At 43.0% G+C, this 26,136-nt stretch overlaps 1 protein-coding gene across 1 annotated transcript in view; it reads right to left on the bottom strand.

Annotated features, from left to right (window-relative positions):
* LOC144889209 (mitogen-activated protein kinase 10-like) overlaps positions 1 to 19,956 on the bottom strand; it is a gene marked incomplete at its 3' end in the record, with an annotated part of 62,574 nt that extends 42,618 nt beyond the window's left edge. Inside the window, exon 1 of the mRNA XM_078769231.1 lies at positions 19,822 to 19,956. The remainder of the gene's footprint in view (positions 1 to 19,821) is intronic.
* Positions 19,957 to 26,136: the final 6,180 nt, after the last annotated feature.

The following is a 26,136-nucleotide window of genomic DNA, read 5'->3' as shown; positions in this document are numbered from 1 at the left end:
TTCTGCTAAAGGGGGCAATACCACCGATGAGAGCCAAGGGTGTACTTACTTTTTCCACATGCGAAATTTGCATTTATGTTTATTTAAATTATACAATGGACTACAAAATGTAAATGTTTCATGATATTTGTTATATTATATCACCTTTATCTATCAATATTGTTGAAATGAAGATCAAATAGCTGTATGTTGAAATATGTTGAAAAAGTCAAAACTTTACATGGGGTGTACTTACTTTTTCACGTGACTGTATAATAAAGGGAGCGGGAGACAAGATGGGGAGAGAGGGGGAAGCACACAAGTGCAACATTTGAGAGCAGGGACATCAGGAGATCTGTGGGAGGGAGAGGGGTTGGGGGAAGGAGGTGTGGGAAGGGGGGTGGGGGTGGGAGAGGTAAAAAAAAAACCACATGGACACTGCTAGGACTTCTAGGAAAGAAGTCGGTATTTCAGGAAAGTGTATCTGGGGTGAATTGACGGGGGTAGAAAAGATCAAAGTTTTGGATGGGGGAAGTTAAGAGATGGTGGTGAACAGCTGCTTTGAAGACCTGGAGGGAGGAGTGGGATTGAAGAGCGTGAGGGAGTTTGTTCCAGATGCGGGAGAAAAGAGGCATGAAAGAGTGAAGGTGAGCAGAGAGTCTTGATTTTGGCAGTTACACCAGAAGAGGGTTTCTGGCAGATCTTGTGCGACCTGTAGGAGTATTTGAGGGACAGAGCACAAACAGGGCTGGGAGAGGGGGGGCTAGGCCAGAGAGGAGTCGGTAAAAAACAGAAAGACCACCTAGAAGACAGAAAGACCACCAACCTGCCTGCGGTGAGTGACTGAAAGGCCCTCAGAGTTCGCTTCATCGAGTTTGCATTTTGCCTTTGTCTGGGCTATATCTCAGCCATCCTTTGAGCTAGGAAACTGAAATTTGGGCACAGCCGTGAGCAGGTGCTTTTGCAAAACCCTATTTTTTTATTTTTTTATTAATCAATTAGTTGATTAATTACTTAATTATTATCGATTTATTAAGTGCTTATATATTTTATTTCTCATCTGGGTGATATTTCAGGCACCTTGTGTGCAAGGAAGCATATATTTGGACATGACAGTGACCAAGTGATTTGGCTGTAAAGGGTATTTTTGATTTATTAATGAATCAATTAATCTATTAATTATTTAATTTTTCAATTAATTGCTTGGTTATTAATTTTCAATAAGTTACAGATTTGGATAAAACAGTGGTGGTTCAGGTGTGATATTAGCCAATTGATTAAGAAATTAATTATTTTAAGATTATTATTTTAATGCTATTTATTTATTTATTTTATTAAATTAATCATTATTGATCAAAGAATATTTATTTTAATTACACGATCAGTCAATTAATTATTGTAGACCGCTCCCTCCCAATTGCGTCTCCATGTGCTGAAAGGTGGTATCACCGGGCGACTTGCCGAAGGCACTGGAGGATATGTTATTTATTTTGCGTGGAGACAGTGTACTTTGAATGTAGCTCTAATTGTCTTCCTTCTCTGATTGAGCTTCCTATATAAGTCAAATCACAATCTTGAATTTTTCCATTTACATTCTTCTCTTTATCTTTGTAAAGTATCCAGCTGCTCATTGCCATCTAATCTCAACCCCCGTACCTCGTTAACCCTGTTCACTCATATTTCATATATCTCCTTGTTCCCGATCACTCTGTCCTAGTATATTGTCCCTCATCCCTCTTATTGCTTCACTCTTCCATGACCCTTGATATCTGTATTAAAAAAACAAAAATGGCCTATCCGCATTGCTATTTTTGAATAAAGATGGCCCATCCGCATTGTTATTGATGAATAAAGATATTGTATTTGATGTTACTTCAAAATAAAATTTAAAAAATTACAAACATTTACGTTGATTGATAAATATTACATTTATTTCAAACAAAGCACAACCAAAAGGAAAAGCAAACTGTCTTTGGTGTGAAAAGGTTTAGACTGAAGCCTTGTTCAACCATCTGCTCTCCAAAATCCCATGTGACAAATCCTTCTCACAAGCTTCTTCTTTCTCTCTCTCTCTAAACTCTCTTGTCCTTCCCCATTGCCTGCCAGGTGATGTCCATTACAGTTACTTAGGCAGGACTGGACATGAGGCCTAGTAACATGAGATTGTCATGATAGGCTTCAAAGCAAGATCGATTTCAGAGCTTTTGGTGGGTTTGACCCCCGATAAAAACAACAACAAATCAACTGGAGGAAATCCCAACATTACAGCTGCATTTGTAACATTTGTGAAATGGTCCTTTAAAAATCATGAGAAACAGGAAGTGAGATTGTGTTCAGGAAGTGAGCATCTGGCACACCAACCAGGCCAAGGCTGGCGAGAACTAATATCATAGTCTGGGTGAAATCACTCCCAGATAATTTCCAGAAAAGTACGCAACACCTCCTACCACTAAGTTTAAATCAGAAAGGAAACGAGACAAGTACTTACTCATCATTACTTCATCATGGTTTTCAATGAACACACACACACACAACATCATGTGTAACCTCCCCCACCAAAACACTGTGATCATGTCCATGCCATTTACACTCCGACCATTGATATCAAACAAGATAAACATCTCCAAAACCAAAAGTTCTAGACAGCAGCTGCTTCTAACATTATGCAGGACAATCAGCAGGCCTTGATAATTATAATTGTTCGTTGTACACAATTCTTCTATAGCAATGTACATCTTTAATTCACCCGTATAATTATGTTTGGCCACCTATGCAAAAAATGAAGGCCATTATGGGATAGTTAAGGCTAAGGTTTAGCAAAGATTAGGTGCGTTATCGGCCTTGCTATCTTGCAAATTCCTGCCCTGACTCCCACCCAACGTATATTACTTGTCATGACAACTCTTCTGTAACGCCTAATCTCCAATTAAGGAAAATGGCACATGGGATATGATGTTACACCACAGACATGCTAATCAACTTGCATAGCTATGTATCATAAATAGATCAGTTCAAAATTAATTTTGTAACCTCCATTTTATCGAGCTGGTGGGCATTGCACAGAGAGGAGAGATGAAAGGTCGCTGAAGATAAAATTACATTTTAATGGCAGTTTTCTCTTCTTTCCTTGAACAGATTCTGTTGTTTCCTAAATCGTAGTTTGCTTTCACCAGCAACAGCTCAATGGAGTACTACTCCCTCGTATGCGTTGGTGTCCTTGCTTCAAACCTCTCTGTCATGGATGCTGTGGAATCCAAAGTTCTCAACCTCATTGGCCTCACTAACAAGGAAGAAGAAGGATGGGGCCTGGTGCTCTTTCAATACACACAAGTTGTTTGCCTCCATTTTTCTACAGCCTCGCCTCAGGTATTGCTCCGGCCTGCTTTTTCATACGGTCATCACTCTCCGGAACCTTCAGGTCAAACGAGTTGTTGCATAACACCACCTACCCCTGATCTACTTGTGAAACTCACAAAATCCAGGCCTACTGCTCAACTTCACTCCTTTCTTCCTCTCTTCAGTCTTTTCAAACCCCAGTCTCCCTTCAGGACTTCAACTTGGCAGTACACCACCATATCAGGCCATCCCCTTACCATAACCTTTGAATCCTCATTAATTATCTTAACATTTCCCTTTTTACAGATTGCTATGTTTCCTTGCTCTTTTCTCTGCCCCCCCCCCCCCTCCACCCCCCTTCCTTGCCTCCCAATCCCCACCCTGTTAACTCGTCTCTTTGAATCTTCATGGATGTCTTATTCAGATATATTTGGGGTTTACAATTGAGTGTGCATTAGATTGCGGGAGAGATCGAAGATGTGGCTGAATGTGTGTGGGCATGAGTGCATGAAAGTGCAGGATAATAAGGGAGACCCTGTTTTAATGGAGTACAGCGCATGAGAGTGTATGATAATATAACATATCGCAGGACAGTGCAGTGGGTGCAATGCACACATAGCTGTCAATGTTGATATACTGTTGGGCCCTGATATTCGCGGGGGATATGTTCCTGGAAAGTGCCGCAAGTTGCGAAACCGTGAATGGCAGGGCATTGTTTCAATGAAAAAAGGGGGGATTGGTTCTGGAATCGCGAAAATCCACGAATGGCGAGGCAAAATCCGCAAATGTCGAGGCAAATCCGTGAATGTCGATGAAAATCCTGCGAATGTTGATGAAAATCCACGAATCCATGGGAAAAGGGAGGCAGCTAATTGCACTAATATATACGGTGGAGTGTTTTCATTCTGTACAGTAACTCGCGGGGATGACGTGTTATGCAGCTAGCTGGTGGAATATCACGTGAAGCTGTTCGCAGTGTGAGTGATGGACTATCCCGCGAAGCAATGTTTACCATGTGAATGAAGAGATATCCCGCATAGCATCCCGTGAAGCAATGTTTACCATGTGAATGGCGGGATATGACATGAAGCTATTCACAGTGTGAACTATAACGGCACTCAGTAGAGAGCATACCTCCATCTGGTTGGCCATATCACTCAATGGTGAAGAATCACTTAAAAAATTAAATAATGATCATATCCGAATCCATATGCAGATCTTCACCAAAATCTAATCGATTCTTCCTTGTCACACACACAACCCGTCCAACAAGTTTTGTCCAAATCCATCCATAACTTTTTGATATATCCTGCTATGTATCATTTTTGGCCCTATCTCCCAATGGTGACGAATCACTTTAAATTTCTAGTCGCCGAATCCGTATCTTCACCAAAATCTAATCATTTGGGTCTTCTCACATACGCTGCATCTCTGCCAAATTTCGTCCGAATCTGAACACAACTTTTAGAGATATTTTGTTCACAACCAATCAAACAGACAGACAAACAGAGAAACAGACAAGAGTGAAAACATAACCTCCATCCACCTTTGGTGGCGGAGGTAATGACCAGATATCCCGCAAAGCTTGCTTGGCTGTGAAAGCCATGAAAACGCTAAGCACAGCGCCACAAATGTAGAAGCAGGTCAGGCTCGTGGCTCGTAGAAGATGTTTTTTTGTGTATGTCCAGCTGATTTGTGTGTGGCTGGTGAAAGATGGGTTTTATAACTGTGTCATGCTCGTGGCTCAGAGGGAGGAGCCAGTAGCTCTCCGTTTGGTGCACTCAGAGGGGCAGGAACAGTTCTGAGAGGATCACGGCTTTCTGAGGAGAACTCTAGAGAACTGGAAGGGATTGTGATAGAGTTCTGGGGAGGGACTGAAAAGGGTTCTTAGGAGATTTGGAGAGCACTATAGAGTATTTAAGGGTTGCGCTCTGAGAGGAGAACAAGGGGGTGTTGTGACGATGACAGAGTTCTGAGGGAATTTGGAGAGCTTTAAGGAAGCTGTCTTGCCTGCTTGCCTTCACCCTGTGCCTGCTGTTCTTGTTTGGCTGTTCATCATCCTGCTATCTCCTCATCATCCTGCCAATCACCTCCTCATTGTCTGCTCCGCACCTATCCTCCCCTGTCCCATTTGTCCCCCAGTTTCGTCCCTTTTCTTGTTTGTGCTTGAGTCCGGGTGTGTGGTGTCATAGATTCGTAGTTCTTGTGCACGTAGTTATTGTCGAATTAATTTTCTCCTTGTTTTGTTTTGTTCGGGAATAAACCCGTTTGGTTTTCTAAAAGCTTTAAGGAGCCTCGGGTTTCTCTTCAGTTCCCCGCAAGCATAATGCCGCATTAATTGACACCGTATGTGGGAGTTAAAGCACGTTCGGTCGATCCGTTCAGAGGTGGTGTTGATCGCTCTGAACACGACAATACACAAGCAAATACCACCCATCACTTCACTGATGGGAATACTATGAAAGAACGGGGAGAGAGAAAGGGAGGTGGGAGAGAGAGGGGGAGGGATAGAGAGCAAAGAAGAGACAGAGGGAGGGAGAGAAAGAAAGAGAGAGAGAGGAGGATGGAGAGTACATGGGGGGAGAGAGGGGGAGAAAGAGAGAGGAAGAGGAGAGAAGATGGGGGGAAAGGGAGGGAGGAAAAGAGAGAAGGGTGAGAGGGAGGGGGAATAGAGAGGAGATGGGAGCATATCAGAGCAGATCAGATTATAATGAAATTGGATTGCACATTCAGCGGGTGGACAGGATGGCACCGAGGTACCACACGGCGATGCGGGGCCTACCCTACCACAGGCATGTGGAGCCTGAACTTTGTACCTTGATCCATCGACCATTTATTATACCAATGACACCTGGGGCCCATCGCATGCATGTTGGGACTAAACTTTTTACTTTGATCCATCAACCATTTCTTTAAAAGCAGAATAGGAAGTATCTTTGGTTGCGTTTCGCAGAGTGACAGTGTGTGAACTAACACTATATGTAGTGCAGGGTGGTGCAGATGACTGAACTGTGTATGTAATATGTTGTCATTCACTTCACCTTACCACATCGCTCACTCGGCACTGCAGCATCATAAAAAGATGTGTGTGAACCCCGTGAAGCCGTATTGCTAGTCTCTCTCAAAATACGCTTAGCTGACGGGAATACCAAGAGAGGGAGGGGGGGGGGGGGGTAGTGAGGAGAGGGTGGGAGCAGGTGTCCCACAAAATACATCCCATCGCTAACAAATCCCACCCGTTGCTTAGCTGACAGGAATACGAAGAGAGTGGAGAGCGAGGAGGGTGTGAGTGAGCTAGGAGGGGAGGGTATAGTGAGTGTCACCACAATCACTGAGTTTGAAGTTGCATTATTTGAAACTTCATTATCATTACTCGTCAATAAATGAATATCTCAGTATTCTGATGTAGTTTGTGTCACTGACAGTAAAGGAGGTGTTTTACCCATGTTTGGGAAAAATAAATAATTTGACGTGGCCTCTAATTTGCCACATGTTGTGTCGAAATCTGCACCCCACATTCAATGAGATGGCCAAAAGAAGTCACGGTCTAGATGTTTATCCTTGTCGCCATGTAATGAATCTGAGGTCAGTGGGGTTTGTTCAGTTAACAGGTTTCTTGTAGAGCGCTCACCAAGTGGCTAGAACACTCAAGCAAGCACTCCATTCTAAACCATTGATAAGGAACAGCTGGCTTGGCAAGCGCTAGCTATCTGCTTGGTAACTGAACACCCTGGACATCTCAACAGCAGAAAGTACATACAAAACGCTGACAAAAGGACAGTTTTTCAATTAAAGACTTTAAATATTAATAAAACCTATTTTCTTGAAATGAAAACGTACCTTGTTCAGTTTTCAACACGGTTTTCGTTTTTAAAATGTGCATAAACTCAGAAGTGATGTTGAGTGTACGAAAGTTGACGTGTACATTTCATACAACTTTAAAGTGAACGTGTACATTTCAAAGTGTATGTGGACATAATAACTTGTAAAATAAGTAAAACAATATCTCTCGGGAATTTCCCTGGCCTCCCGACTAATTAATTACGTACGCAGGCATTTCGCTTCCAAGCCGATTTTTGTTATATTTCACATAATATGTGAATTGCATGTCCATGGTCGAAAAGTTTGAAAAGACAGTTTGAAAAGTCAAACGAAAAGTCTTATTTGTTATTAAAGACAACCATTTTCTTTCCTTTGCATTATGAGAACGTACCTTCACTGGGCAGTGTATTTTAGACTGTTGCCTATGATCACTCCGAACAAGCCATGCATTACCTTGTTTCCTCCGCATGTGTTACAATCAAAATATACCTTTATTAAATGATAGAAAATGTATTCTTCATCTTCAAATGTACACCAGAGGCTTATGAAGCCAAATAACTATGCAGAGAGAAAAATGGTGGTGATTCCTGGCCCGCTGTAGGGAAAGGTGTGGCCTGGCCAATTGGCGGTGCTTGTGATGCTGGGAGAGAGGGAGGAAGGTGTGGCATGTAGAATGTGCGGGACAAGCACAGACACAAACTTACCTACAAGTCACGTGAAAAAGTAAGTACACCCCATGTAAAGTTGAGACTTTTTCAACATATTTCAACATACAGCTATTTGATCTTCATTTCAACAATATTGACAGATGAAGGTGATATTATATAACAAATACAATGAAACATTTACATTTTGTAGTCCATTGTATAATTTAAATAAACATAAATGCAAATTTCACATGTGGAAAAAGTAAGTACACCCTTGGCTCTAATAGGTGGTATTGCCCCCTTTGGCAGAAACAACCTCAAGTAGGTGTTTCTTATAACTGTCTACCAGTCTCTGACATCGACTGGGATAAATTTTTGCCCACTCCTCCATGCAGAATTCTTTAAGCTGTGCGATGTTTGAGGGGTTTCCTGCATGCACAGCTCGTTTCAAATCCCCCCACAACATCTCGATGGGATTTAGATCCGGGCTTTGACTTGGCCATTCCAGAACCCTCCATTTCTTTCTTTTCAGCCATTCCTTGGTGGATTTACTGGTATGTTTAGGGTCATTGTCATGTTGCAAGGTCCACCTTCGGTTGAGCTTCAACTTTCCGACAGATGGCCTCACATTATCCTCAAGCACCCTCTGGTACAAGGAAGAATTCACAGTGGATTCTATGATGGTGAGCTGCCCAGGCCCTGATGCAGCAAAGCTGCCCCAAACCATAATATTTCCACCACCATGCTTTACAGTTGGTATCAGGTTCTTGTGGTCAAATGCTGTCTTTGGTTTTTGCCAAACATGTCTTCTGGTACTGTGGCCAAATAGCTCTACCTTTGACTCATCTGTCCAGAGCACATTGCTCCAGAAGTGCTGGTCTTTGCCGAGGTGTTCATTGGCAAACTTTAGTCTTGCCCTGATGTTCTTTCTGGACAGCAAAGGTTTCCTCCTGGCACACCTCCCATGTAGATCAAATTTGTGCAGCCTCTTTCTAATGGTAGACTCGTGCACTTTGACATCAACAGTGGCAAGAGCTACCTGTAGGTCCCGTGATGACATTCTGGGGTTCTTAGAGACTTCTTTCAGCATCTTGCGGTCTGCTCTTGGGCTGAACTTGCTGGGGCAGCCTGGCCTGAACAAGTTGGCAGTTGTTTGGAATCTTCTCCACTTGTAGATGATCTTCCGGACAGTCGAATGATTGATTTCAAATTGTTTGGAGATCTTTTTAAATCCCTTCCCAGACTCGTAGGCATCTATAACCTTCTTTCTGAAGGCCTCAGAGAGCTCTTTTGATCTAAGCATGGTGTGCCGCACACTTCAACAATAAAGAGCAAACCAAACGAAATGTCTGAGGTTTAAATAAGACAGGTTCCTCCAAAATCCTCTCTAACGATGTTCTAATCATTTGCACCTGAGCTGGTGCACCTGATTCTAATTTTAGGTATTTGAAGTAGTGATAAATGTCAGGGTGTACTTACTTTTTCCACATGCGAAATTTGCATTTATGTTTATTTAAATTATACAATGGACTACAAAATGTAAATGTTTGATGATATTTGTTGTATTATATCACCTTTATCTATCAATATTGTTGAAATGAAGATCAAATAGCTGTATGTTGAAATATGTTGAAAAAGTCAAAACTTTACATGGGGTGTACTTACTTTTTCACGTGACTGTATGTATGCAAGATTGGTATCTACAAATCTAATCTAATTTAAAGCATCAGTCTCTTTTTGCCTCAGCTGTGATTGCCATTTATTTTGGATTTCATTATGCTGCAAGGAAACTTTGTAAGCTGGCACTCCGTTGAGATAATACAGCTTGGCAAGACAGATCCAGAACCAAATGTTTTTCAGATCATTGATGATAATCGAGTACTTCCTGAAGACCACTTTTAATTGCCCGGCAGTATAGTGCAGAAGTATCGCATTTACATTTTGTGCTGCCTAGACTGAGTTTGATTCTCTAGGTGATTATAACCTATCAGATTGGTGATTCACAGACAATGTTGCATCACAAAGTGGATAGATGCTAAATTGGGGACCAGTCCACCAGCATTAGTTGGTGGATGCTAAAGATCTCATGGTGTATTTCAACAAAGACTTGGCAAGGTAACCCCTGCACCCTGAACAAATTCCAAAAATTCCTGCCCTAAACTGCACAGGGTACTTCATCCCGGGCACACAGGACAACCAAGAAAATGGTGTGCCCTACGTGCCAAACTCTTAACTGACTCCCTGTAGGAACATACGAATAAATTACGATTATGTATGCATACGAACAAAAAATTACCACTCTCTACCCTTTCCATGTTCTGTCCCAACCCATGATTTTTCTGTTTTATTTGTAGAACATTTGCAAATATCGTACACCACTCATTTCCTTTGCCATCTCCAGGCACTGCATCACCTCATCGCCGGGCACCAAAAGGAGGCCCGGTAATGACGCACGCTGAAAGGGAGTACTCAGTTTTCACTCCAGTTAGTTGTTTTCTTGTTTTCTCGTTTGTTTTCTTGTTTGTCCGGGCAATATCTCAGCCATCCTTTGAGCTAGGAAGCTGAAATTTCGGCACAATAGTGCTTTGGCAAAAACGGTATTTTTTGATTAATTAATTAATTGATCAATTACTTAATAATTATTATCCATTAATTAAGAACTTATTTATTTCCTTTCTCTTCTGGGAAATATCTCAGGCACCTTTTGAGCTAGGAAGCTGATATTTGGACATGACAATGACCAAGTTATTTGGCTGTAAAGGCTAATTTTGATTTGTTAATCAATTAATCGATTAATTATTTATTTATTCGATTAATGACTTCATTAAAAAAAAAATTTGAGTTACGGATTCGGATGAAACGGTGGTGGTTTTTGGTATTCATTAGCCAAGTGATGAATTAATTAATTATTCTATGATTATTATTTATTTATTTTCATTATTAATCATTGATTTATTTTCTTTCTCACCTGGGCAATATCTCAGGCACCTTTTGAGCTAGGAAGCTAATATTTGGACATGATAGTGACCAATAGTCCGGCAGATATGTGAAGAATTGTGGTAGAATTGTGCCTTTGATGATACAAGCATGAAACTTGGCACACAGTTAGGGCATACCCTTACAGTGAAATTTGGATGTAGGGGTATTCCAGATTTCTCCTTGGCCCAAAATGGCGGCCATTTTACAAAATGGCGGCTAAGAAGGACATATTTACCTATTATTTCAGACTTGTCATTTGTGCTGCTATTGAAACACAATGTAATGAGCATATTATAAATTGTCATGTACATGCTATGCAATACCTTCATACTGGGTTCAAAATTGGAATCTACGGTGGCCTATAAGGGGCAGAACAAATGGTTTACCATTGCAATAGACAGGACTGGTCTAGCGGTTTAATTATTTAACTTTGCATGACTATCTGATTTCTCCTGGGTGTAATTTTGGTTCAATACCTTTATATGAACAACTTTGATGTAGCTTTATGAACTTTCCTATCATAGACTAGGTGACTATAAGGAACAATGCAAGGCTAGTGAAAAGTTACGAAAGCGAATTACTATATTTATGATAATAATGTATGTATTTCTTTTTCAGATGATAACTCGACTGCACTGCACCTTCGCTCATTGACTGTAGTAGCTACCTAGATTTGGTTCCCAATTTGTATATTGATTGGATGGTGGTGGTGGATAATGCTTAATTGACAATGGCCAACAAAAATTTCAAGCTATTAGACCCCCAAAGCCCTAGTACATCTGGAACAAACATGCCTTATCTGACAGATTGGGAGAAGTGTGTGTTATGTCAGGAGGTCACCGATGAGGCCCTTGCCTGTCCAGCTGATTCCAAGCGAACCACAGGGTCCGGATACCAAACTCTTGCAGATTATCTCCTCACCTTCAGCCAGATGGGCTGCCTGCCAAAATCTCTAGAACTGTCCCGCCTGGACGATGGTGAAGGTATCCAGTCAACCTTCCAGAGCCACAAGGCTAAGTGGCATGATTCATGCAGACTGAAATACAACAAAACTGAACTGCATCGGGCACAAAAAAGAGAAACGTCTAGTGAAGAAACCGCAAGTGTCTCAAGAAAGTACACCCGTCACAGAGTACATGTAGACCACACACAGCCACAGCCTGAAAAGTGTTTCTTTTGTGACAAACCAGCGGGTACTAATTCTCTGCGAAAAGCTTCCACCTTCGACCTCGATAAACATGTCAGGACAGCTGCCCTGAAACTAGGAGATCAGGCACTTCTTGCTAAACTGAGTGCAGGTGACCTTATAGCACAAGATGCACAGTACCACGTGAAGTGTCTGGTGTCACTTTATAACAAAGCAAGGGCCACAAGCACAACACTGAATGAACAAGATGATATCAATCACGGTATAGCACTTGGAGAGCTAGTGTCCTACATCGATGATGCCCGCACAGATGCTCTTGTGACACCAGTGTTCAAGCTGGTAGACCTAGCAAGACTATACACCACCAGGCTGGAACAGCTTGGAACAGTCTTGACCAGGCGTGTCCACTCCACCAAACTCAAAGATCGAATCATGACATATTTTCCAGACCTAGAGGAGCACATGTCCGGTCGAGATATTCTGCTTGCTTTCAACCAGGATGTTGGCTCAGCCCTTCAGAAGGCATGTGATCACGACACTGACAGTGATGGAGTTTGTCTTGCTAGAGCCGCAAATATAGTTCGTAGAGACATGTTGAAAATGAACTCAACATTTAGTGGTTCATTTGAAGCCCACTGCCAAGAACATTCGGTACCTAATTCGCTTGTATCACTAGTTTCTATGATCTTGAATGGTCCTAACATCCAAGAGCAGTCAAGCCACTCGTCGGTATCAACACCTACTCTCACAATCTCACAACTCCTTATGTTCAACAGTTACTCACGCCGCAGAGAGAGTAGCAGTACTACCACGTCCACGAGGCACAGTCACAATCGGGAGACTCCCCTGCCTGTGTACCTGGGCACCCTTATCCACACAAAGACTCGAAAAAGAGACCTGGTTGATACTATGTTCAACCTGGGTCTCTCGATCTCCTATGACAGGGTGCTTAGCATCTCCACGGACTTGGGGAACAGAATCTGCCGTTTCTTCCAAAATGAGGGTACAATTTGCCCCCCTGAGCTAAAAAGTGACCTCTTCACAACTGGGGCAGTGGATAACATTGATCATAACCCCAGTTCAACAAGTGCCCACGACTCCTTCCATGGCACTGGCATTTCACTTTTCCAGCACCCAAATAGCGATAGCCGTGGAGTTCAACGGGTAAACCCAGATGACACATCAACAACAGATGCACACCTGCCACAGTCATACACCATCGTACCTCCTGTTGTTCTGGGTAAATGTGACCCACCTGTACCCAAGCTAGCGGGTCCCAACAAAAGCAACTGCCAACTCATCCCTGAAGCAATGCAGATTGAGTACAGGTAACTGATTATTGTGTTTGAACTGTGGACAGTTATATGTGTACCTAAATAACCAAGACTTGTTAACTTGTGTGGACTTGTTTGTTCTTAATTGTGTTCATTATCTTGCATTTTGACAGGTGGCTGGAGCAGATGGAGAAGACAGTGCTATCTGACACACCACTTAAGGGAGACGAGACAGTATCATGGGCTGGATACCATGCCAGCAAGCAGTCTATTCCAGAAGAACCAGAGTGTAGTGTGGCCTTAACTTCATTGCTGCCTCTCTTCTATGACCAGGCAAAATCTGTGGCAATGATTCGTCACTCCATGGATGTCATCAAGAAAGCAATCGATATTCTGAATCCAGGTCAGATCCCTGTAATCACACTTGATCAGCCACTGTACACACTTGCCAAACAGATCCAATGGAGATGGCCAGAAACACACGGAGAAGATCACTTCGTCATGGTCTTTGGTGGACTCCATATTGAGATGGCAGCATGGAAAACCCTTGGTGACCTTCTGGATAGCAGTGGGTGGACAGGCGTTCTGATGCTTGCAGGGGTTGCTACAAGTGGTACTGCTGATTCCTTCCTGAAAGTGACCCATGTGACACGCACACGACGAGCACACCAAGTCACAGCCAGTACTCGCTATCTTCTCCTGAAGGAAGCCTACAGCCAGTACACCAGTGGACTAGATGAGGGACAGGATACGATACCACTAGATGACTGGTGCGGTGAACAAGCCAATGCAAGTCCACAGTTTCAGTTCTGGTTCCTAATTATGCAGCTAGAACTGGCAGTCCTGATCTATGTGAGATCCGTCCGTGAAGGAAACTTCCAACTGTACACTGATGCTCTGACCAAGCTTGTACCATGGTTCTTCGCCTTGGGACATACAAACTATGCCAGGTGGATCCCAGTTCACTTGCGCGACATGGTGACACTTGCAACAAAGCATCCAACTGTATACGCACAGTTTCTGGCAGGAAACTTCACCATGAAGAAGACTACACGTGCATTCTCTGCCATAGCCTTAGACCAGGCACACGAGCAAAATAATGCATTGGTGAAAGGTGATGGAGGGGCTGTAGGTCTTACGGAGAATGCTGCAGCTTTGCGCCGATGGATGGTGTCTGGTCCAGAGATGGCCAAACTGATCTATAAGTTCGAGGCCACAACAGAAAAAAGAATTAGGAAAACTGAACTAAAACACCATGAACAGACAAAGCACACGCAGGTAGCCTTTGCTCGAGATGTGAGAGCACTCACCCGTGTCATAGGAGAGATGGGGAACCCATTCTGTGACGACAGCAAAGATCTCTTGGTGCTAGACAGCAGAGACCTGGCAGACCCAGCAGTCATCAACACCCTTTACCAGATCGAGAAGCTGGGAAAAGAACAGTATGACACATATGTGAACGAGAGGCTTGTACATCAGACAAAGCCTATCACTGACCCAATAAAAAGAAACAATCTCCCTCTCTTCAGCCGACCCCCAGTCAGAAAGAAGTCAAGAACAGAGTTGAAGGTGGTATCTCTGAAGAATGACTGCGTTCTGTTCTCCAGGCTGTTTATTGCATCCCAGACATGGAATGGAGATCTTGATGAATTCTTTGCACATGAAAACCAAGCTTGTCCCCCTGCATTGTCACAAATGGGCAAAATCCGGCTTGGAACCAAGTCTGATCTGGTTGGGTGCTTAGAAGATCTGATCACCTCACGGGAAAATGATGATGTAAGCCCCCCTGTTGAAGTCATGATCCTGGATGGAGCAGCCATCGTGAACATGCTGGCACCTCGTAATGCGAAGACCTTCTCTGAGTATGCATCACTACTATTCTTGCCATACATCACATCTCAGATACAAAATAAGAGCAGGGTTGATATTATCTGGGATGAATATTTCCCAGACAGTTTGAAAGCCGACACCAGGAAGACGAGGGGTAAAGGCACCAGGAGACGAGTTGAGCCATCTAGTTCCATCCCTCGAAACTGGCAGGCCTTCCTTCGCATAGACGAGAACAAGGTGGAGTTGTTTGACTTTCTAGCAACGAGGATAGCAAACATTGAGACTGACAAGCAAATCGTCACCACAAACCACAAAGAAGTTTTTTGTACACAGCCACGAGATGTTACTGGTCTTTCCCCGTGTAGTCACGAGGAGGCAGATACAAGGATACTACTCCATGTCCAAGATGCAGTCAGACAGGGCTATACCAAGGTGTCAATCCACACAGTGGACACAGATGTTTTGATCCTTGCAGTGGCAGCAACTGGATATCTTGACATCGATGAACTCTGGGTTGCTTTTGGCACAGGGAAGAATTTCAGGCACTTGGCAGCTCACGAGATGGCTGTGGCACTGGGACCAAACAAGTGCCGAGGGTTGCCATTCTTCCACGCCTTCACTGGGTGTGACACCGTGTCCTGCTTCGGCGGAAGGGGGAAGAAAACAGCATGGGAAACATGGAAAGCCTATGATGAGGTCACCTCAGCTTTCTGCGCACTGGCTGCCACGCCAACCATTTCAACTGCAAATGACAACATGGATCCACTGGAGCGTTTTGTTGTTCTGCTCTACGATCGAACAAGCAGCCAGGAACATGTTAACGATGCCCGCAAGCATCTCTTCACCCAGACTGGTAGATCAATAGAGGCTATCCCACCAACGCAAGAAGCCCTCAGACAACACATCAAGAGAGCTGCCTACCAAGCCGGCTTTTGTTGGGGCCAGATGATGATTTGCGCACCTGAGCTCCCATCGCCAAGTGAATGGGGTTGGAAACAGAGTAATAACGGCTGGGGGATATATTGGACAACCCTCACAGAGGCAACTGAGGCATGCCGACAATTGATTAGATGTGGATGCAAGAAGGGTTGCAGGAAACAGTGCAAGTGTGTTAAGGCCGCACTCCAGTGCTCAGCTCTGTGTCACTGTGCAGGGGAGTGCACACGATAGTATACAGGAGGAATAACACACCTGTTACATATACACAAACATGTGGAAGACTGTTTTGTAGACTGTTTTATAGTGAAAGTCACTTCCACAGCGTTAATGTGGCATTTTCACTTCATTTCCATTGTGTTTCTGGAGTTTGCTCAAAATAGCTCAAAAAGTAATTATTTTTGTAAAGAATAAGGACCAAATAAATGTTATGTGAGTTTGTTGACATTTAATTATGATCTTACAACCTGTTTACGTGAAAAAAACATCATAGGTGTGCTTGAGCAATAAGTAAATCTAGTTTTATAGACATCGGTACTGTGTATCTTATTATCCGTAAACGGCCATTTTTTAAATGGCCGCCATTTTGTCCCTAGGAAAAGATTTGAATGCCCCTATATCCAAAAATCTTCCTAGTAGTATGCCCTATCAGTGTTCAAAATTTCATGCTTGTATCACCAAAAGCACAATTTTTTCACATATCTGCTGGGCTACAAGTGATGTGGCTATAAAGGATATTTTTGATTTATTGATTAATCAATTAATCAATTAATTATTTATTGATTAACAAATGAATTATTTAATTAATTTTCTAAAAGTTATAACTTCGAATGAAGCACTGGTATTTCGGTATGCTATTTGCCAATTGCTTAAGAAAATATTGTATGATCATTATTTATTGATTTTAATTATGCAATTAATCAATCAATTATTGTACACATCTCCCTCCCAATACCGTCTCTATGTGCTGCACAGCGGTATCGCTGGGCGCTGAAGGCGCACCGGCGATACCACGCTGGAGGATATATATTAATTTGGCATGGGAGCGGTGTACTTTGAATGTAATTGTACTTGTTCTTTTTCTTTTGTTTACACTGTCAAGGCTCATGGTGAAGCTAAAACATAGAATGGATCAAGACATAACAAAACAAACTTAGGAACAGTGGAAAGAGAGGGCGGTAACACCAACAGCAGGGTTGAGGGACAAAATTGAGGGAGACCTGGACAAACAAGTGACATGGGGAAGAATGAGGGCAAGGGGAGGACACTGGGTTAAAGAAGATGGATACAACCACAAACTCTTCGGTGGGCTTGGGGAGAACTAATGGGTGAGCAGCTACCTTGAAGTGATGGTGAGCAGCTACCTTGAAGTCCTGTAGGGAAGAATGAGATTGAAGACACTGAGAAAGTTTGTTCCACATGTGAGAAAAAAAAAGAGAAACAAATGAGTGCAGGTGAGAAGTGATTCTGGATTTTGAGAGTTTCATCAGAAGGAGGTTACTGGCAGACCTAAGATGGTGGGAAGACAATATACTATCATGCACTGTACACCAGTTACCACCAGATGGAGGTTATTATGCCAAAGACGGGTGCGACAGATCATGGAAAGGGTAGAGGGTGCCAGACCAGAAAGTAAGTGGTGGAAGACAGAGAGACAACCGACCTGTCTGTAATGTGAAAGTGATAGGCCCAAAGACGCAGCTTCAGCATGGGAGATTCAAATAATCTTGAAGGCCTTGGTTTGCACTGTGTATAACTGAGCAAGGTGTGAGGCAGGGGCACCAGCCCAGAGGGGAGAGTAGTACTCTCTCAAGCTGATGATGTAGGCCTTGTAGGTGGATAAGTGTTGAGGTGTGTCAAGGAAGGATTTTCCACGATTGACTTTGCCCAGTCGGTGATTGACTTTTATTTCTTTTTCTTTTTTTTGACTTTGTACATAATCTTAGAAGTTTGGTTTGCCCAAGAAAGATCACGGTTGATTGTGAGGCTCAAAAGTTTGAGTGATTTAACTTCTTTAAAAGGTTTGTTAAGAAAGTAGATGGGAGGGTTCACCAGATGTCCCTTTCGCAGAGAATGAGTGAGTGTGTGAGATTTGTTAGGATTGAAAGACATATTGCAAGTGTTTGACCAGCTCATGATTCTATAAAGGTCTGAAGGAAGGGAAAAGGCTGCTGCCTGCCTATCTGAAGGATGATGGATGTTATAGCAAACGGTGGAGTCATCAGCACAGAGTCGAAGGGCATTTTCCAGAGTCAGAGGGAACTTCCCTCATCATTGATGAAGATCAGGAAGGAATATGATTGGTTCCAGAAACACCGCCTTGGGGCACTCCAACCTTCACAGGGAGAGATGAGAGGATCCCGTTGAGAGCCACACCTTGGCAACGAGAGCAGAGGAGGTCAGTAAGCCATGTGTGGAGTTGAAGTTTTATGTGACAGGCACAGAGGAATTGGAGAGCAAGGCAGAGTGCCAGACTGTATCGAAAGCTCGGGATATGTCCACAGAGACGACCCTGATCTCATGTCTAACATCGAGGGCCTCCGTCCATTGTTGGGTGACTATAAGCAGCATGTCCAAGGTGGAGTGACCTGGTCTGAATCCGAACTGATGACCTGAGATGAGGCTGTTGGAGAAAAGGAAAGATTTGATGTCGATTGTGATGATGGATTCCATGACCTTGCTGATGACTGGAAGCAAACTTATCAGTCTGTAGTTAAGGGGATCAATTTTTGCACCTTGTTTATGTAATGAGGTGATGTTGTCTGAGCTCCATGCAGAAGGAAGATAACCTTGGGCAAATTATAGAGTGAACAGAGCAGGAAGAGGTTGTGCAAGAGTACTCTTGTAGCAGGTTTTTAAACATTTTGTTTGACGAATACAAAATTCGTTTTCAAAAAGATTAAGGCGTTTTTTGCTGCCAAAAAAAAGAAGAAATCTCATTAAAACCTAAAAACCTGATAGAACAAGCACGACTGCATAGTTTGTCTGTGTGATGGAGATATGGAAAATAATTGTTAAGAGATTATTTCACCATCTGATCAGGTGGGAGTAGACCATTAGGAATGAGAGAAAATGGCCAATGCCATATACTGGGGCCTTGGAAGGAAATATACAATTTACCAGGGTGTGCTGGCAGTGGTATACTTGGGATATTCTCATTCACAAAAACGAGGGTAAGCAGACTGCTGGACAGCAAGCCCGAGCATCCCTTTTGAAGGAGGGCATGTGCCCAAGACGTTGAACATCAGAAGCAGTTTTAGGCCAGATTCAAACTCCATCCTGCAGGGGATTCGAAGCTGGACGATCACCGCTTATCATGAGCATGTTGATGCGTAACGATCAAAAGGAACCAAGTGCCAGGATCATTACTCGAAGCGAAATGAAATGAAATGCGTTCCATTTAAATTCAAATCGCAAATACCGGTGGGTCTTCACTTGATCATTTAGATCCTCCAGCATCCACCTGACCCGATACGATCGTCGGTCTTTGCATCCATCCGCCGGTCTGTCTGTCGGTCTACCTGCCCCCGCGTACGTCCTGCAGCGACACTACCCGGGACCGGGAGGCATACCCACAGTAGACCAATTTTATGAAAGGATATATATGTGTGAGCACGAACGCAAGTACGCGGGAATAGCGCAGAGCCCCGCTCGGACAAATGAAGAAGGAATGAATGTTTAATTGAGCACAAAGCGTCGATCCTTTAACCGAAGGTTTGTAAATTATTATATAAATCAGGCCCGGGATGGCGTTTACACCCAAGCTTCGCCCGGGTCTCTTATCTATCGGGGATGTGCAACAATGGCAGAACAAGAGCAGAGAATGATCGGCGTTTGTACGGCACGAATCGCATCCCTGTGCTCCACTTACCGACGAATGCTGCTAGCAGAGACTTCCACCCGGGAGGTAGAGACGATGACGATTCGGAACGCAGCGGATTCGATGAACCAAAGGCTTTTCCTGTATGCGGCGGCGCAATGATCTCCCCGGTCGCACCCAGGCTCCTGCTCACGGACGCAGGTGGTACGGGCCACGTATAACATATGCATGGAGGCTGCATCCCCCCTCTGCGATTTGGCAACGGCGATGGTACGCTCCGGCGATCCTCCAAGGCCGGCGTGTGCTGGAGACACTCGGGGCTGGAGACGAGAGACGTGACTGGTGGAGGGGGGAACCAGGGGGAAGACAAATGAGGAGCGATTGGGGAATGGAAAACGACGCTGGTTACTTCCAATTAACGACCTCGGTCCCTGAGATAATATGAGCCGAGCTTTGGTATCCATTGGACATGTCTGTTTCATGACGCAAGTTCGGTACTCAGGGTCTTCCCTGTTATTCGAAAATCCGTAGACAGCGCATCATATTATGTACTATATTATTCCTATATATACTGTATAATACATGATTCAAGTGTTGCCAACCCTGTGGTCCTTTCTAATGATGTGAAATCTACGAACCAATCGATATACAAGTTAGGTGGACATGTATATAGCATATATGTGTACAGTATGTGTATATGTGTGTATGTGTAAATGTGTAAATGCGTAAATGTATATATGTATGTGTGTATATATATATATCTGTGTGTGTGTGTACATGTGTTTATGTGTATATGTATATGTGTGTATGTGTAAATGTGTAAATGTGTAAATGTATATATGTATGTGTGTATATATATATATATATATCTGTGTGTGTGTGTACATGTGTTTATGTGTATATGTATATGTGTGTATGTGTAAATGTGTAAATGTGTAAATGTATATATGTATGTGTGTATATATATATATATCTGTGTGTGTGTGTACATGTGTTTATGTGTATATGTATATGTGTCTATGTATATGTGTATATGTATATGTTCAGTGCATTCAGAAAGTATTCAGACCCCTTCACTTTTTTCACATTTTGTTATGTTGCCGCCTTATGCTGAAATCATTTAAATTCATTTTTTCTCTCATCAATCTACACTCAATACCCCATAATGACAAAGAGAAAACAGGATTTTAGAAAGTTTTGCAGATTTATTAAAAAGAAAAAAATGAAATATCACATTTACGTAAGTATTCAGACCCTTTGCAATGACACTTGAAATTTAGCTCAGGTGCCTCCCATTTCTCTTGATCATCTTTGAGATGTTTCTACACCTTGATTGGAGTCCACCTGTGGTAAATTCAATTGATTGGACATGGTTTGGAAAGGCACACACCTGTCTATATAAGGTCGCACAGCTGACAATGCATATCAGAGCGAAAACCAAGCCATGAGGTCGAAGGAACTGCCTGCAGAGCTCAGAGACAGGATTGTGTCGAGGCTCAGATCTGGGGAAGCCTACAAAAAAAATCTGCTGCATTGAAGGTTCCCAAGAGCACAGTGGCCTCCATAATTCTTAAATGGAAGAAGTTTGGAACAACCAGGACTCTTCCTAGAGCTGGCCGTCCGGCCAAACTGAGCAATCGGGGGAGAAGGGCCTTGGTAAGAGAAGTGACCAATAACCCGATGGTCACTATGGCTGAGCTCCAGAGATCCTGTGTGGAGATGGGAGAAACTTCCAGAAGGAGAACCATCACTGCAACACTCCACCGATCTGGGCTTTATGGCAGAGGGCAGAGTGGCCAGACGGAAGCCTCTCCTCAATCATAGACACATGAAAGCTCGCTTGGAGTTTGCAAAAAAGCACCTAAAGGACTCTCAGACTGAGAAACAAGATTCTGTTGTCTGATGAAACCAAGATTGAACTGTTTGGCTTCCGTCTTGTTTCGGACCTTTTTGTAGACTGTCGTTTGTCATCCCTACATTGCCATTTTAATTTAGCATAACATTTTTTATTCACTTGTTTCTGTAATTTTTTTACAATGTGGAATAACACAATGGTATATGGTACTCAGAGGATACCCAATCTTGGAGCAAAAGTGCCAAGATATCTTAGTCAGCAATGTCAAACACTGCACATGTTTTCCTATATTGTCTTACGTAACCCTGACTGTAACTTGTAGCTCTGTCTTATTGCTCGTTTCTCAAAGAGGAATGTCTTCATCCAACCTCATGCCACACAAGGACCTGCACTTAGAAATGCCAAAATAACTGGTGTGGTTTCCCTCTAACCAATAGGGTGGGGACAGAGGGGAGGGGCGGAGCCTCTCTCGAGGAATTTATTTTTACACGGCCAGACGTGAAAGACACTCTCGTGCTTTTTACTGTTTTGTTTACTTGGTGTCAATAAAACCTATTATACACTCAAACTGCAAGTGTCCTCGATAAACTACTATGAGATTACGAAGAGATACTCCAACTTTTGTTTTGTATCAGTGGGTGGGGCCGGAATTTTTTTTATCTATGTCATCCCTACGTTAGTACATAGAGTCGACAGTGCCAGCACACTCTCTGATAATAGTTTTGTAAAATTACCTACAATGAAGAACTTTATCAAGACAAGATATAAGTATTTATCTGAAGTATCCAAATCCTGGTTCTGAGAAATCAGAAGACCTCGGTAATACTTGAGAAGATTCTCGCCAGACAAAAATAGTCACTATAAATCATCAGAAAGATGTTAGTCAAGCACACTGTACACGTGACATGCTTTCTTATCTGCGCATGCGCATAGAAAGGTTCAGGGTTGATCGAGTCGGTTTGGGGAAGGGCGTGTCCTTGCCAAACTATGATGGCCTCGGTTGAGCACGAGAGAACGCGCTCTCAGAGAGTATCTGTAAATATTTAACTGGAGAAAGAAATTATAACAAAGGATTCTGCACCAAGTAAAACTCCATCATTGCCATTGAGAGAGGCCCAGCTGAGAAACACACCGTCTGAATAATTATTATATTTGAGTAGATTTTTTTTTTTTTTTTTTGTATACAAGATCGAGGCTCGTGAAAGAGCTAACATTAATCACACAAAAAGTCAAACCGACACATAAAACACAAAAAATAAGGGGAGCGGTAGACAAGATGGGGAAAGAGGGGAAAAGCCACAAACACAACATTTGAGAGCAGGGACATCAGGAGAAATGTGGGAGGGAGAGGGCTTGGGGGGAGGTGGGAGCGGTATAAAACATATGAACACTGCAAGGACTTCCAGGAAAGAAGTTGGAATTTCAAAAAGAAAAAAGAAAAAGTGTATCTGGGGTGAATTACCGGGGGTAGAAAAGATCAAGGTTTTGCATGGGGGAAGATAAGAGATGGTGGTGAACAGCTGTTTTAAAGACCTGGAGGGAGGAGTGGGTTTGAAGGGAGTGGGGGAGTTTGTTCCAGAGGCGGGAGAAAAGGGGAATGAAAGAGTGAAGGTGAGCAGAGAGCCTAGATTTTAGCAGTTTAACCATAAGAGGGTTGCAGGCAGATCTTGTGCGACCTGAAGGAATATTGGGGGGACAGAGCACAGAGAGAGCTGGGGGAGCAAGGCCGGAGAGGAGTCGTTCTACTACTGATTTACAAATGTTGCAGTACAAACTTTATAGACGTGCTCACCAGTGTTGTACTGAGGGTGTCTGGTATAATTTTTAATTTTTTTTAAATAACAATTTCCCCTCTCCCCCACTACGAGTCAGGTCATTAAATAGTTGATGTTCAACAAAATTTGTACAAAAGGTTTCTCGATGGGTTTCACCTCTTTGATACCTCTACGTTAAAAAAAGAAAGTTTACCAAAATATGACATGGGGAACTACCTGAAAATAGGCCAAATCCAAGATGGCCGCCATAAAAAATAACCAAAGTGGAAAAATTTAAAATATGGAACCAGCCAAGATAAAAACATGTAAGGTTAGTCTATTCATATCAGCATATACATATACATGTTATGGAATGTAATTTTCAAGTTCAATGTTCCATAAAATGCAAAATGGCCACCACGATTTAACGAAAAATGCAAAATTAGTATATCTACATGTACATAACTAACGGCATTAGAAAGTGGTTAGAAATCTCTATCAATTAGCATATTCAAACCCCTGACATCTATATATTCAATGTTGATGACAAAATTATAATGCCAATGGAACTCTAAAACATGTTCTTATTCACTTTAATTGTTGGATTAAGGTTAATACTCCCATGCCTCTCTGCACCTATAATGTCTTATCTCAAATTTGCACAGTGCATCACTATTAGTCAGTGGTGTCACTGGAATCATGAATTTGCCCATTTGTGCATGTTATCCCTTTACAGTGACCACACACCAAGTTACATTTGAGTCCATTTTTACTGCAGGAGCCTGAGTTTTTGGCACACATTCCAGTACAGTTGCATTTAATGAACTTGAGTAGAGATGCAGGTGCAGCAAGTTGATCCATTCTGTGTGGCTTCAAGATAGACTCATGCTGGGTCTTGCAGAGCACCCAGCCCCATTCTGTCGCCTCCATGTTGTTGCCTAGCCAGGCCTGCACTTGGAGGTAGACCCGCTGGCTGTGGAATCTGGCAGCATCTTATCATCACGACTGAACTTACCAAGTTTAGCATAGATAATGTTTTCTTGAACTGCCTTGGGGTTTATTTGTGGGACCAGTTTAACATGGCAGACTTTCTTAAGATCATCCATGTTCACCTTCAGTCGGGGTGCCCCCCGTGTTACCTTTAAGGCAGGGGTAAATGTTCCCATCTGACCCATGACATGGATTGTGCCACTGCCATCAAGCGTTCTGCTGGCATGGTCTACATTATCAGCCTGGTATTGCAGGAATGTGTCTGCAATCTCATCAAATAGGTCAACACCCTGAGTGGTTGCTGCATTTTATCTATACTTGAATGCTTCAGAGTATGATGAGCAAAAGCCAAGTTTGCTAATCATGTCCACTAGATCACGGTGGCCATATTTGTGTTCTAGTGTGACACTGAGCCCAACTTGTAGAGGAGGCAGAAATGAACGTGGACATGTTGATTGCATTATTGCCTGGCCAAATGATGCAGTATGGAGCTTAGAGTTTCGACTCTTGATGATGGTTTCTAGGAGGATGCGTAATGAATGTGGGAGATAATCAAGATTTCTGTAAATAGATGTCATCTGATCAGAGTCTGGATATTCATCGTCGTGTTTGTCCATACCTTTTATCTCTGAACGAATGTATTCTCCCACAATTTTGATCAAGTCATCCATGTTGGATTGGTCGGCTTTTGCAGCATTTACATGTGCCTCTTGTATGATATTGTTCACATTCGATGTAAGAGTTACAATGTTAGGCTGTTGCCTAATTGTAGTTATGGACCCCTTGTTCCCAGAGTAATTCACCAGCTCCCGTTTCAGCTGAGCTGTCGTGTACAATTCATCATCGCTCAGCCCACTTCTTATTTTCATAATGCAATGTAAATTATCTGATGTAATAGTCTCATCATCATTCTCTTCTAAGTATGCAATGGCAATCTCAAATGCTGCCATCTTGGACATACTCTTTGGTCGTCCAAGTTTCTGTTTCTTCGGTGGAGCCGCCTCCTGTTTAGTGTATGCTGCAGGAATATTCCTCCCTAAGCAAAAGTGTGTTTCACATTCATGGTGATAGATAGCTTCTGTCATGTATGAAGCTGCTAATATTCCCCGTTGTATCCCTACACCGTGACCGCGGGTTTATTTCCGTTTTTCCGGAAGTTACGGCCCAGCTCGGATGGCGCTGCGGTGAATCGGGCCTGTATCGGGAGAGTCAATAAACGTGTGCTACAATCGGTCGTAGTCTGTCGAGATACCTTACATAGCGACGAGGATAAACATCTAGACCATGACATCTTTCGGCCATATCGATGAATTCGACCCTCATGAAGGGGATTTTGACACGTATTCTGAGCGGTTGTCTTTCTACTTTGAGGCGAACGGCATCGCGACCGAAGCCCGGATGAAGGCCGTCTTCCTGTCCGTTTGCGGAGGTGAGACCTTCACTCTCGTTAAAAACCTGATTCGTCCTCAGACAAACCAGGAGCTCACGTATGCAGAGCTCAAGGCCGCTTTGAAGGAACATTGTAATCCATCTCCTTCAGTCATCCTGTGTCGGTTTAATTTTTACATGTGCAGACAGCAGCAAGGTCAGTCGATCGCAGACTTCATTGCACACCTCAAAAAACTGTCGCATCTGTGTGAGTTTGGGGACACGATTGATGACATGCTCCGTGATTTGCTGGTGGTTGGCATGTCCGATGACCGCACTCGTAGACGCCTGCTTGCTGAGAGAAGACTGACGTTTCAAAATGCCAGAGACACCGCCATT

Source organism: Myxine glutinosa, unplaced genomic scaffold (assembly GCF_964187855.1).
Source record: "Myxine glutinosa unplaced genomic scaffold, kmMyxGlut1.1 SCAFFOLD_1731, whole genome shotgun sequence".
Classification (NCBI taxonomy): domain Eukaryota; kingdom Metazoa; phylum Chordata; class Myxini; order Myxiniformes; family Myxinidae; genus Myxine; species Myxine glutinosa.
The sequence above is the reverse complement of the archived record's forward strand: the minus strand, read 5'-3'. Positions and strand labels throughout refer to the sequence as shown.